We start from the raw sequence: 13,563 nt of genomic DNA, 5'->3' as shown, positions 1-13,563 counted from the left end.
CTGAAAAGAAAGTAGGATTGACAAACCCACCCTTCTCCTTTAGTTCATGTAGTACTAAATTTTATCCTACATATGATTTTTATTTTGTAAGTTTATTTGCTTAACTTTGCTATGACCGAAAGAAAAGATTCTTATAATGTAGAGAAAAATTGGGAGATTATTGAGATGACAAGGGAACCTACTGCAGCCCTAGGGGCACGGGTACGTGAATTGCAAGGGAAAACAATCACAGAAAGAGGTTCTTCCAGGAAAATTGCTGCTCCAGTTTCCATCGGGCAGTTCCCCAGAGAAGATTAGCATGGCCCCTGCGCAAGGATGACACGCAAATTCGTGAAGCGTTCCATATTTTTGCCCGGCTAGCTCAGTCGGTAGAGCATGGGACTCTTAATCCCAGGGTCGTGGGTTCGTGCCCCACGTTGGGCGCCAAAAAGGACTGTCGTGGTTTAATTTCAGTTGGCAACTAAGCACCACCCAGCCGCTCGCTCACTCCCCCCCACCCGGTGGGATGGGGGAGAGAATTGGAAGAGCACAAGTGAGAAAAACTCGTGGGTTGAGATAAAAACAGTTTAATAATTGAAATAAAATGATAATAATAATAATATGATAATAATAATAATAATACACAAAGCAAGTGATGCACAGTACAATTGCTCACCACCCGCCGACCAATGCCCAGCCAGTCCCCGAGCAGCGGCCCCCCCCGGCCAGCTTTCCCCAGTTTATGTACTGAGCATGACGTCACATGGTATGGAATGTCCCTTTGGCCAGTTTGGCTGTGCCCCCTCCCAGCTTCTTGTGCACCTCCAGCCTTCTCAGTCAGTAGAGCATGGGAAGCTAAAAAGTCCTTGGCTAGTGTAAGCATTACCTAGCAACAACTAAAACATCCGTGCGTTATCAACTTTGTTCTCATCCTAAATCCAAAACACAGCACTGTACCAGCTACTAGGAAGGAAATTAACTCTATCCCTGCTGAAACCAGGACAATAGCCAAGCCTAAGAAAGGGTAGAGAGAAAAATACTTTCCTAGGGACTTAGAAGAGACTGTACAGAGAATACAAGTTGCTGGAATAGGAAACAAAACTAGAGTTCCACCAAGAAAAAATACAGAAAGAAAATGTAAGGAAGAAATATATTTTCAGACTCTTCCAATATATTCTGTTGGACACAGAAATTCTGAGTTTTCTCTATGTAAAAGGTTATGTCTTTTAATAAATTTGTGTTCTAAAACTGTTTACCTCTGAAGATGTCTTCAATATTTTTCATCATCCCAACTTAGAGGGAAAAGGTAGAGGGTTTCCACTTCCCATCTCCAAACAAGCTGGGGTTTTGTTAAAATATTAACAATAACAATAACAATAAATAATAATAATAAACCCTATGAAATTGCTAAAAAAAATATTTCTCTTGCTCAATATAATACTGTAATCAAAGGGCTATCAGTCTGAACTAAAACCTGTCAGATAAAAGTTTGGTGCTTGTTGCAACCAATATAGTGTGGTTAACTATAATTAAATAAATCTTTCCTAGTAATATTAATCAATATTAATATTAATCAATATTAATATTAATATTTATCACTATTAATCTTTGCATCTACATAAACCAAGTCTTTTTTAAACAGAACAAAAATAAGTTGTCTGACTTAGAAAAGGGAACCTTTGAGGCAGCTGGAGATGGCTGCAGTGCATACACTCATTTTTTCCTCTGTGTATGTTTGGTAATGTGAGCAAGAAATAGGCAATTCACTAATGACTTTATGTTCTGTTAGACAGAATACAGCTTTACCATTTCAGTCTTAACATTTTTTGAATCTTCCAGAGTTTCAAGCCTGTATCATTACTTTCTTACTAGTAACGGCTGTTTCTTTCAAGAATTTTTCTCCTCCTTTTTCAGAAAGTTAATCCCTGGAAATTTGCCTCTGTCAGTGTCACCCCATCCCCACCCCCAACCAGAACTAAAACATAATGAGAGAAACTAAGAAACTAACAACCTGGAAGTAACAGAATATACTGCAAAAATATGAAAAATACTTAAAATTATCATATTTTATCTAAAATTTTAATTTGAATTAAAATGTTGGACCTCAATCTTTATTTTATTTATTTATTTTTTAATCTGGTAAGGCTATGGTAAGGCTCATCATAATTTAGAATGGATTTGCAATATTTGTCTGGCTCCTATTTAAATGTATCTAATTTAGTAGGCTGACACAAAGTACAAACCCACACATACAATCCATAAGAAAGTAATACGCTATTGTTTATATGTAAAAGCACATTGCTTGTAAGATGGGGTCTCTGCCATATTTTTCAAGAGTTCATAAAGTTGCCAGTGATAGATTAAAAAAAAAAAATGTGAAAGTAAATCCAACACAATCAAAAGCAAAATATATTTCAAACTAATTCAAAAATATTAGTAGGCTGATAATTCAAAGATGATCCCTGGCATGTTTAGAGACTGAACTGAAAATAAAACTGACAATAAAAATAGAAATGCAAAAGACAGAAGACTGTGGTCTCAAGCTTCTTCATATAGATGGCCATGTTCCATCCAAAAATTCTGTCTAGACATTATATAACCATCAGCCTTATATTGGTTGTCCTTTAAGCCATCTCTGGAAAATTACTCCCTTTATATACGGAAATGTGATGTATGTATCTTTTATTTCTTCATGATTGACCCGCTAGTTCTTATATTTAAGTTTCACCTGTAGGCCATATTCGAAGTATGGACTATAGCAGAGAACAAGGAATACTTTATTTTTCCCTCAGACTGGAAGGCAAGATTTTAATCTTTCAAGTTTGCAGTAAAGCTACCCAAACTAGCAATAGATGCTACTCTGCACATGTTAGTTGATAGAGAGGTTAGTTTTTTTCAAGTGGGAAGCAATGCACAGTCCACCAGGCTTCCTTCATTTTATGCAGAGTCTAAAGGGTTCCCTCAGGGATGTTGTATGTTCTGGTGCATGTTCTGTAGTATGAACACCACTTCTGCTTCCTATTGGTATCCTGAACCATTAGCAAAAAAAAAATTAGTGCATTTAATGAGACAGATTTTGAGAAAAGTGCTTATTAACACAAGAAAGAGTTTGATTATTTAGCCCTTTGTACTTCTAACCTTTCAACATTTTAGGTACCTGAAGGCACCCAGACATTTATAACCCCCCATGCAAACATTGCAGAAAAGAATCAGCCTACAAAAGGCAGCATGCTCAGGTTTTGAAAGGTGTTATGGACTGATATATATTGGTTGTGAAGCCATGTGTGCACTCTGCAAGGGGTTCCAAAGAGCTATCAAAAGCTATATCAAGCTATATAGCTATATCAAGAGCTATTCAAAAGGCTATCAAGGTATGTCTTTAAAGGTATTATTTTCCAGCAGGTTTGCCTATTTTTAATGTAGTGACCTCAGTTCTATTTTGCCATCATAACTGGAAGACTCATGTGTGGAAAATTAATAACTTTTCATTTATAACAGACTTTGGGATAGTGCTAGCTTGCAACTAGTAGAAGCCATTGTCAGTTTTGTAGGCATCATCTCCAAACAGTGGTAATTATACTTTATGTTCTCTCTATACAGCTTTGTTGTTGTTAACACCTTTATTCTAATATTTCATTTGGTTACCCCATGCTATACATTCCTTTTTCTGGATGTAAAATGATGTGTAACAGCATATTTGACAGCTATATTGGATATACTGAACTTCAACAAACTTACTAATCAAAGGTGTTGGGCACATAACAAATCATATCAGGTGATAGTCATGGCATTTATCAGTCTCACTTTGTATGTAACTTTAGGTTAACTTTGACTCAAAATTTTAAATACTAGTCCTAAGGCTAAAATATAACCATGGAGTGCTTACTTGGGAGGGGAGGGGAAATAGCCCTCATTTCAGAAATAAAGCTCATTCTTACATAAATGTCATTGCTGCCACACCTAACCTACATTGCTCATCCAATATTAATATTTCCTCCTAATAAAATCATCATCATAGTAGTGTTCTTGCATGCATATTTATGACAACAAAACCTCACTGCCAAGTATTTGAAAATAAAAGCCTGTGTTTTAGAGATATAAATTATTGGAGAGATGTATTTCACTGGAATCAATGACAAAAAAAAGAAGTCCTCTGTTTCAGACATGAGATATAGCTGACATCATATGTAAATTAACATGATCTTTTTTTTAATTCTTGTTTAACATTGGAAGTGTTGTCCCTTTAAATGCCCAGCAGCTTCTCAGATCCTGTTTCAAAAATCTCTGCAGGAATTCCTGTCTATATTACCTGAAATTAGTAGCAACCTGTATTTCTTTGAAACTTTGTTTTCATTAGAAAATAAATATTTTTATTCAGTAAAAACTGAATGAAAAATTACACGTTGCATGTCCATCATATACGGATATACCTTTACTTGACACATGGTAATCAATTTTACACAAATCGACACTCGCTTCAGCTGAATACTTTGTTCCTTTTGATAACATCAGTTAGTGAATAAATCCATCTTGGATATTTCTTAGATTAGGTGTTAAGTTCATCAAAGTACTTAGGTGCACAAAATGCAGGTTAGCAGAATTTGTCATCAAACTACAGTTTTCTATAAAGCTTTTGCCCAAGCTGCAGCATCCAAATCATGTAAGAATCTTCATTTTGAAATTCATCCAGCACACTGAAGTTTGCTAAGTATGCTGCTTACTTATCTACAGAATTGTGGTTTACGAAAACTGCTAAAGTGTTAGCTGATGTCTAAAACAGATTAGGATTCAGAAATTACTTATTTTTCTACATTACTATTATGGTCATGATATACAGTCACTTCATTATCCTGTGTTAACACTTCCTATATAGTTACTAAATTATGAAAACCAGTTAAAGGTTTGCCAGAGTTTGATAGGTTCAATAGTAGTTTATCATAAAGATTTTGGGGAAAAAAATCACATTTAAAAGTTTGAAAGGAATTAGTTGGGTTTGTTTTTTTTAATATGTATTTTCCAAAGTAAAAAATCTCTACAGGTATTAAACAAGTCGAGGACATCTTCTACAACCTTAGTGTATAAGGCTACTGACTATCGGAAATGGATATCAAGGCCAGAATCAGTCATATTTTCATTTTGTTTGAGATATTTACCTCTACACTGAGGGCTCTTCAGTAATATAGAATGGGTTTCTGTTGAGTCAATCTGTTTCTCAGCCTGAGGAAGCAAATACAACATGTGTCTTCCAAAATGAAACTTTCCCCATGTGAAAGCCTGATGAAAAAGGCTCTAGCTTGAACAGCCAAAAATTTTTATGGATACCTAGGAGAAAGTAGACCCAAAGTCTTTGAAAAAGATTTGAAAAAAAGGCCAGAAATCACAATTACTAAAGCTACCAGTTAAGGCTGGTTTTAATAATAAGTCAGAACAGAAAAATAGGTCTTTGAGCCTATTCTTTAAGAATAAGTCTTTTAGTTAACCACAGACTTGATACAAAGCCTCCCTTGCAAAACCAGATTTCTGACATACCCAAGCTAGTAATCTTGTTTTGAATACAGTCTGGTCAAGAGGCATGGTTTGAAGGTCAGTTGTGGGGAAGAAACAGTTTCTTTAGCTTTCTGTTTTGTTTTAGGCAGTACAAATAGCAAGTTAAAGTGCTGCAGTCATGCTGTATCACTCCAAGACATCCTCTTAGCAGTTCCAGCTGAGAGGTTGATGCCATCCTCCTTTGCATGCTTTTCCTGTCTGCTTGCACAGTGGCCTGTCATACTCCCATTCTCATCTTGAGAAGATCGAAAGCCTCTGTTCCTTTCCTTCCTCGTGCATTGTTCTTGTACACTACTACTGGTTTTACTGTCGTATTCATTGCTTTTCTTCAAGGTGTCTTTCTTGTAATCAGAACAATACTTAGCAAACTGATAATAAATCATAACTTTGCTACAAACAGACATGTTTAAAATGAGATACCTCCCTTCTCTGATTTCATAGGTTTGGCTGTAAATAAAAAAGAGAATGTAAAAAGTGGTCCCACTTGAAGTGCATAATGAAGCTGTTCAAAACCAACAAATTTAGCTTGCATGAGTATTTTTGACGCTGAAACTTCAAAATGAAATAAAAGGTATAATAGCATTACATTTTGTTTAATTATTATTCCTGCCTTCATTTCCCATTCTTTTTTTCTGTTTGTTTTTTTTTTTTTTCTTTCCTATTTTCCACAGTTGAAAGTGAATTATAAAAAAGGATAATGAAGGAAACTGGAGAAACAAACCCAAACCTTTTAACAAAACATAATATTAGCATTTTTTTAAAGAGAATGGAAAATTTGGGGAATAGCTGTTCATTTACTCAGAAAAGAAATGTGTGAAACTTTTGTTCATTTTTAATGTGATTTTAAAATCAATTAACCTTCAAAGAAGATATTTCAAGTAACTTTAAAATGTCAATTAATTGTGTTGATAAAAATGCTTCAGGGTAAACTGAACCACAAAGTAAGGAGTCTACAATGATTTTTAAGCATATTTGTGGCAGCAAAAGAACAAATAGAACCAATAACTTTGCAGTTAATGACCATACCCAAGAAAAATACACAGATAGGAAAATAAGTAAGAGAAGAAAGGATTGCACAGGGAAGAATCAGAGAATGAAGACTAGATCTAGTCAGATGTACTGAACAGTTGACTAAATATAAGGAAAGGACTTGATGGCAAATGATAGCAAATTGCCAAGGATACTGGAAGAAAAATGTTCCATCAGTACTTTGGTGTAACAGTTTCTATAGCAAATGGTTGTAAAATGGATGGCTCTTTGTTGTGTAAAAACAGCTTTTGTTACTAAAATGAAGAAAAATATATGACATTTGGCTAATTTTAAATGGGTTCTCAGATACACAGACCTGTGGAGAACAAAAGCATAAACTCTTTAGTATGGGAAAACATATAACTATACATAGCCAGTTTGCTATATATAGCAAACACCCAAATTTGCTGTTTCTAATGTGGCTGCCTGAGGAATCTCAGCCTTACAGGTTTTACTGATAGTTTACCTAGGCATTGCTGGCCTTGCAAGACTCTGCTGCTCCAGTGTTCCCCTGTTCTCCCCTCCAATTATTTATAAGGTTCATTTGTCTCTCACATACCTTGCCCTTAACCAGCTGTGAGATCCAGCAATTGTTCATGGAGCTACCTGTAAATTTGTTCTCATTATCTGTCACATCCAGGAATTTCTCATGCCCTGTTCAGCAATTACTCATGTCCTGTTCTGCAGTTTCCCATGTCCTGTTAATATGCTTCAATTCAGGCCAGGATATTTTCAGCAGCCGAGCCCTTTGCCTGCTACCCTAGTACAGGTGTGAACTGCAAAGTGCAAAAGACTGACAGGAACCCATTCCTGAAGCCTTAATCACATCACAGAGCTAAAAGTTTCTAACTTTGTTGAAGCTGTTAGTGATAGAAAGACTGCTGGTCATAGTGGCAATGCTATTTATAGCAAATATGCTTACAATTTTAATGCATTATTCTTCTCTTAGAACATGTCACCTGCCATCATGCAGTGTAATCCGATGATGTCTGTGGCGTGCCGAATAACCTTTAACAGGTACAAGAGGAGGAATCACCATAGATGCCTAGAATAATATGGTAACTGTATCAAACGCCAATGTAAACATTAGACAAAAAAAGAGCAATACTAACTTGGCTATACTATTCTTGTTACCCATTACTGTTTTTTCCAGAGGTTGCTCAGCTGTTTCTCCATTGCAGTAAACTGCATCATAACAACATACTTTCTATTGCATCAGTGACTTCACTGATTCTAATAAAGTGTATAGTCATTAAAATGTCGTAATGGAGATTGTGTAGATATTGGCTCTGGTTTTCTTCTTTTTCAGAACTGCCTGTGCTGGTAAGGACAGAGTCAAGAGCCTTGTGGTAAAAGAGACCTTTATAACCCGAGTTTAAAAAATATGGTCTGAATCTATCAGACATATATAAACAGAACTAAAACTAGTTAATGCAGCTTGCCACGTTTATGCAGAAGCTCTATGAAGTAGATGTTAATATTGTGAACATACAGGATAATGTGTTATACTGAAGGATTTATTCTTTAAAACCATTTTTAATCTTTTTAATTCTTCATGAGTAATATGTGTTTAACACGTAATTTCCAAACTCATATTTTAAATTTTTACCAGTCTGACCCATGCCGTATGTTACAGCAATAGGTCATTTACTGTATTAGAGACCAGGATTCTTCATGAGAAAAAGTTCTTTCAACTTTACAAGCAAAAAGAATGAATCAGAAGACACATCTAAAGGTTCCTTGAGAAGCTTTATATTAATACAGTTTTTGAAATCCATTCGTGTAAATAGGTTTTTAAGCAAGATGCAAGTAACCTTAAGGAAAGGTTGGATTTAGAATTCAGACATCTCAATCATTCTTTAAGTAATGTAGCATCACCATATGGCATAATCCCATATTACTGATTTTGCCACATAAGAGAAAACAGTATTTAGCAACTTCTTCAGAATTACAAGGTCTTTCCTTAAAGTTTCCTCAGAATAGGTCATGCATTTGTTGAACTACAAATAAGCTATGATATGTAAATCAGACAGAGTTAGAGAATGATGAATGCTCTTCCTAACAATTTTCAACCAGGAGCTTGTTTAACTGTTAATAGACAACTTTCTTAACTGATAATTTATGCCTCTGCTTTCTGCTACCTCACAACAGTAACAAAGACAGGACATCTGCACACAGTATTCTTCATCATGAGGATAACACTTATCAACACCAGAAATATATACCTGCTGACGATGCCTTATTACAGTGTTTGACACCACTATCCAGCAGTGTATCTCATGTGCATACAATAAGACAGGATCTATAAAGAAAACCTTTAAAAGCTTGACTACCATTTCTTATTCAACTGAAACTTGTTTTTAATTAGCAGGTACTGCTCTACATGACAGAAAGATGTCTGTGTTAGAAAACTTACATCCTTCTATGAGATACATCTTTGAAATGTGAGAATGCAGCACAAGGTGCTGTAAGAAAATAGGTCTTGAAACCTAGTAAAGAGAGGTTTCTGCATGATTTTTCAGTAGTTTAACTACTGAAAAATTTGAATTTATTCAGTTAAATAGTAGAGTTTAGAACAGAACTAAGAGCACTTTTACAGAAGCTATTTTCATTTTTATGGTAATTCTGTGAAAGATACTGCTTTTAGTGTACTCCATCTTAAATTTATCTGATTCCTTTGTTTTCACCAGACTAATTCTCTGTCCTTTTCTTTTTAACAAAATGAAACTGATTGGTCAAATCTGATAAGACCTATTCAAACTGGAAGCCTCTGCCAAACCACACAGGTCTCAATATCCAACGAGACAAGAATAAATTTTTTCACTACAGACAGAAAGCCAAGAATCCATTTGCTTTTGCATGACAAACTGAAAGTCATATCATATTATAAATTTTATAAGGATATGATAATCAAGCAAAAAATGAAGAATAGCAAAGAAGATCCAGCAGTCCTGAAGTTCAGACAAATGGAACATGTAAATTAATCAAGTCTTTCCAAAATTAATGAGAAATTATTGTCAAAAAATATTTGTATGAACCTGCATAGTAATTCTGTATTTAATTTCTTTCTAAATGTGGCAGCACACACTGCTATGGTTGCTATTACAAAACATTTTAAGATATCTCATAATTATGATTTAATTCCTTACATAGGTACGTCTCTGTTCAATCCAAGTCTACAGTTTAAGAATTAGGTGCTAGAGTACCTAAACTTCAAATATCCAATAAATATAGCTGCATTAAAAAAAATGCCACCACTATTTTGAACTCTACCAGTTTTGCATTCATAATGGATCTGCTTTAAATTACCAAAGACAGATTCTGACCGTATTCATGGTTTTGAATCTTCCCTTGAAGGTCTGGTGCGTGATAAAATTCAAAGAGTTGTTTAACATGTCTACTTATTTGATCAAGACCAGTCCAGTGTAAACATTGATCTGGTGTAGAACTGTATGTTGAAATTACTATACCATTGCTACAATGTTACTATGAAGGCACTATCATTTAACTGCAAACTATAATATAACTCCAATCACTCAATAAAATGACAACAGCAGGCAGAACTGAAAGGATCACTTACGCCACAGTCACAGCTTTATACTTTTTGCAATGATATCAGGAGATAGTGGTTAGTAAAAGAAGTGTAGCATGAAAACGTTGCCACCTGATAGTGAATTCCATCTATGACCAACTGCAGTCACATCCCTTAATACCATGCCAAATATCCAACACAATACCTGAATGTCCTTTTCAAAGGTCTTTACTTCCTTTTAATTTTTTTTTTTTTTAGATTTTCAACTGCCACTCATTTAGAATTAAAATGTCCTCTAATTTTACTCTGTGATTCTGAGATTTTGCATTTTCTCTACTATTATTCATCTAAGTAGACTTACTCAATATGTCATAATATTCTGATGCAAGAAATGTAGTTTTTCTCCAGATTACATTAGATTAATATTTCTATTGAAATCAGTGGAGTTACAAAGTGTGAAAAGATTCAGATGAGAATTAGAATCTTGCCCACTATAAAAAACTGTGTTATTTTATACACATTATAATATTACAGTTTGGATTTTTAAAAGGATTCAGGCCACTGAATTGCAAGTGATTTGGGATTCAAGTTCCTAACACTGACCATAGTGTTTTTACAATCCTTAATCTAAATCATCATTCATAGTAGGAAAAAGTGACCAAATATATAACTAGACAACTATAAATTGGTAAAACACATTGTGTGGATTCTGAATGGGGAGGTAAATGGTGAAGAATTCTCATGTTATTTTCTGTCAGTATGTTCTCCAAGCAATAATGATTGAGTACTTATGCAGAATACTGGGGAAAGGATTTCTACATGACTATGTAGGAGAGCCCAGCACTTTATATCATTAAGCTGCAGCTCATTTGCATGCTATTGTCAATGATAACTTTGAAATCTAGCTCTAATGAAACTGTTTGCTTTTTTCATCTTTGCCACCCCTCCTCTAGACCAAAGATTCAGTGTTCTGTCCCTGAACTGCTTTTACAACCCCATTTATTTGTTGATTTCCTGTCCTACTTCAGGGATCTGCACCATCCTTTTCCAATTTTGTTTTTAAAACACTTCAACATTAGATGTCTAGGACTCTGAAACTGTCTTTTCGTATCATTGACTTGATTGGCTTTTTTCACCATATCAATTAAAAATTCTATCCAAATGGATTCAGGCTCAGCATTTAAAACATTTTTTTTTTTTTTTTAACCAAGCCTATTACATATGCAGGAATTTTATGTGAAATGTCAGGAGGCTATGTTACATAAAAGATCAAAATATCCTTTGAGAATATATCCCATCAATTGATCTGTTTTGCACTGAAAATGAAGAAGATACACAAAGAACTTTTAAACCCTCCTTTCTAAATTTTCTTTCTTAACAGGCATTGCATAATTGAATTGAATAATATAGAAATTGAAAACTGAATATTTCTTGAATTGAAAACATGAACATTTCCTACAGGGGTCAGCAGCTTGTAAATTCCAGTTTTCTCAGAATGAGCTCAGAAAGTTGAGCGTTTCTGAAAGTATCTGTATTTCCTTAGTATCATTAATGTTATTAAAAACAAACAAACAAACAAACAAACAAACATTTCCTATCTCTGAGATCTCTGTACATATTTTAACTTCATTTTGTCTCTGGAATTGAAGCCATTTCGTTACTTAGTGTTCTGCCTCATGTTGTAGGTCCTTGCCCTAATTACCATCTTCAGTAGTTGCATTTTTACCAGAGGGAAATGTTGTACAAGAATTCAAGAGCCTTTGTGCTGTAGAAATGTACTGATCAGCCTTACAAAATGCATATTTGTACTCCACTCTAAATGCAGAAATGCACCAAGCCTCATGTATAAGTCAAATATTGTTCACATAGTAGGTATTGTTCATGTGGTAGGTATTTTTATATCTTAGCTGAGCATGTGCAAATCAGCATATTACTCCTTTTGTATTCACATATTTATCCATTTCCCACATTACTTCTAAGAGAGTATCTTGTCTGGATACACCTTGTCAGCTCACAGAAAAATGAAATAGAGTTCCCTGCAGAGCTGGCTTTGTGAGTGTTTTTGAGATTCTGCAGGAAAATAAGTGGCATTGTTGTACTTGAAGTATAGTTCATGCTGCGTTGATTTGGGAGATTAGTAACTCTTGCTTTGCAAGGGAGTTTCCATTTTGATTGAGGCTGAAGATTTTGTTGTAAAGGTAAATCTTACCTGTGAGGATATAAATCTTTACTTCTGTCTTCTCTGTGTTCTCAGAGCATAACTGAACATTATTTTAGACATTAGTCATTGAGCTCATTCTTCATCTCAGATAAAAGAGGGACAGTAGGCTTTCTATATATCACATGATATATTTCATATTTCCTTCCCCCCCCCCCCCCCCCCCCCCCTTTCTTGCTTCTTCCACATGTCTAGTAGTAGGGTAAGACTTAAAAGCAGGAGATTGCACATCTACATCTACATGCATCTACACATCTGCTTCATATATAGTTGTTGAATTCTTTCTAGTCAAAGGGGAAAAAAGACACTTTTAGGCTATAAACATTCATCTGACATGTTTTATAAGTCTGCTTTACAGTGAGATTAATTGTAGTTACTTCTCTACACTTACTAAGAAAAATATTAACCTGATCTAATAAAGGAAAAATATAGTACAAAGTAAAACTTTTTCACTTTTGAGTAAGCAAAGATTTAAGAATAATTTTAAGACCTAGACATTTACTTTTCAAGTGAATTAATTCTCAACAGAAAATAATAGGATCCTAGGCTGAATTTAGTGAAATAGATGTAGCTGTGTGTAGAAAATGGAACAGTGAAGGAATGTAGGGAATTTAAGTTAACAAATGTCACCACCTATGAAGCAGGCTGTTCTTGTAAAATTTTGGGAAATGCTATGTATCTAGATTTCTGCATAGCAAGCATTTCCACATCATGAAAGGCAATTGCATTTGTCACATTGTTCACAATGCAATGAAGCATGCATATAAACATCTGCCCTGTGATAGAGCAGCATTGAATATTAATGTGATTAATGACTTCTTGTCTTTAACAAAAATTCCAGAAGACAAACTGTGTTAAGTGTGTACAGTGACAACAAAGTCTATTCTTATCTGTGCTTTATTTCTAGAAGAAAGCCACCATCAGTTTCTTTTTTTTTTTTTTTAAGTTGGGATGTTTTAAGGTTTTTTACTATTTTGTAACAAAGAAAATTTAAAAGACTTTAAGCAATACCCTACTAAGTCCAAAATGAAAATTGTGTGCCACTTCCCTTTCATCCATATGCTTTTCTCTGTCCCTGTCTTCAGTGGAGCTAACTTTTTATTGCAGAAATGCAAGAGCCCACAGCAACTTGTAGGTTCTGAAGCCAAAAAAATAAGAATCTGGATTCATTATCACATTTAATTCTGTACATCATCATGACTGAAAGACAAAATCTGCCTGAAATGTCTCACTTTTCTTTAAAAAAAAATTAGTTTTA

The 13,563-nt window shown here is 34.7% G+C and overlaps 1 non-coding gene and 1 pseudogene across 1 annotated transcript; both read left to right on the top strand.

The window, feature by feature from the left end:
- Positions 1-283: 283 nt before the first annotated feature.
- LOC143155974 (U6 spliceosomal RNA) lies at positions 284-350 on the top strand (annotated as a pseudogene).
- Positions 351-423, top strand: TRNAK-CUU (transfer RNA lysine (anticodon CUU)). Its single transcript has one exon. It is a non-coding gene; the product is annotated as a tRNA-Lys (tRNA).
- Positions 424-13,563: the final 13,140 nt, after the last annotated feature.

This window comes from Aptenodytes patagonicus, chromosome 1 (genome assembly GCF_965638725.1).
Source record: "Aptenodytes patagonicus chromosome 1, bAptPat1.pri.cur, whole genome shotgun sequence".
Lineage (NCBI taxonomy): Eukaryota > Metazoa > Chordata > Aves > Sphenisciformes > Spheniscidae > Aptenodytes > Aptenodytes patagonicus.
This window is presented reverse-complemented; position numbering and strand designations above follow the sequence as displayed.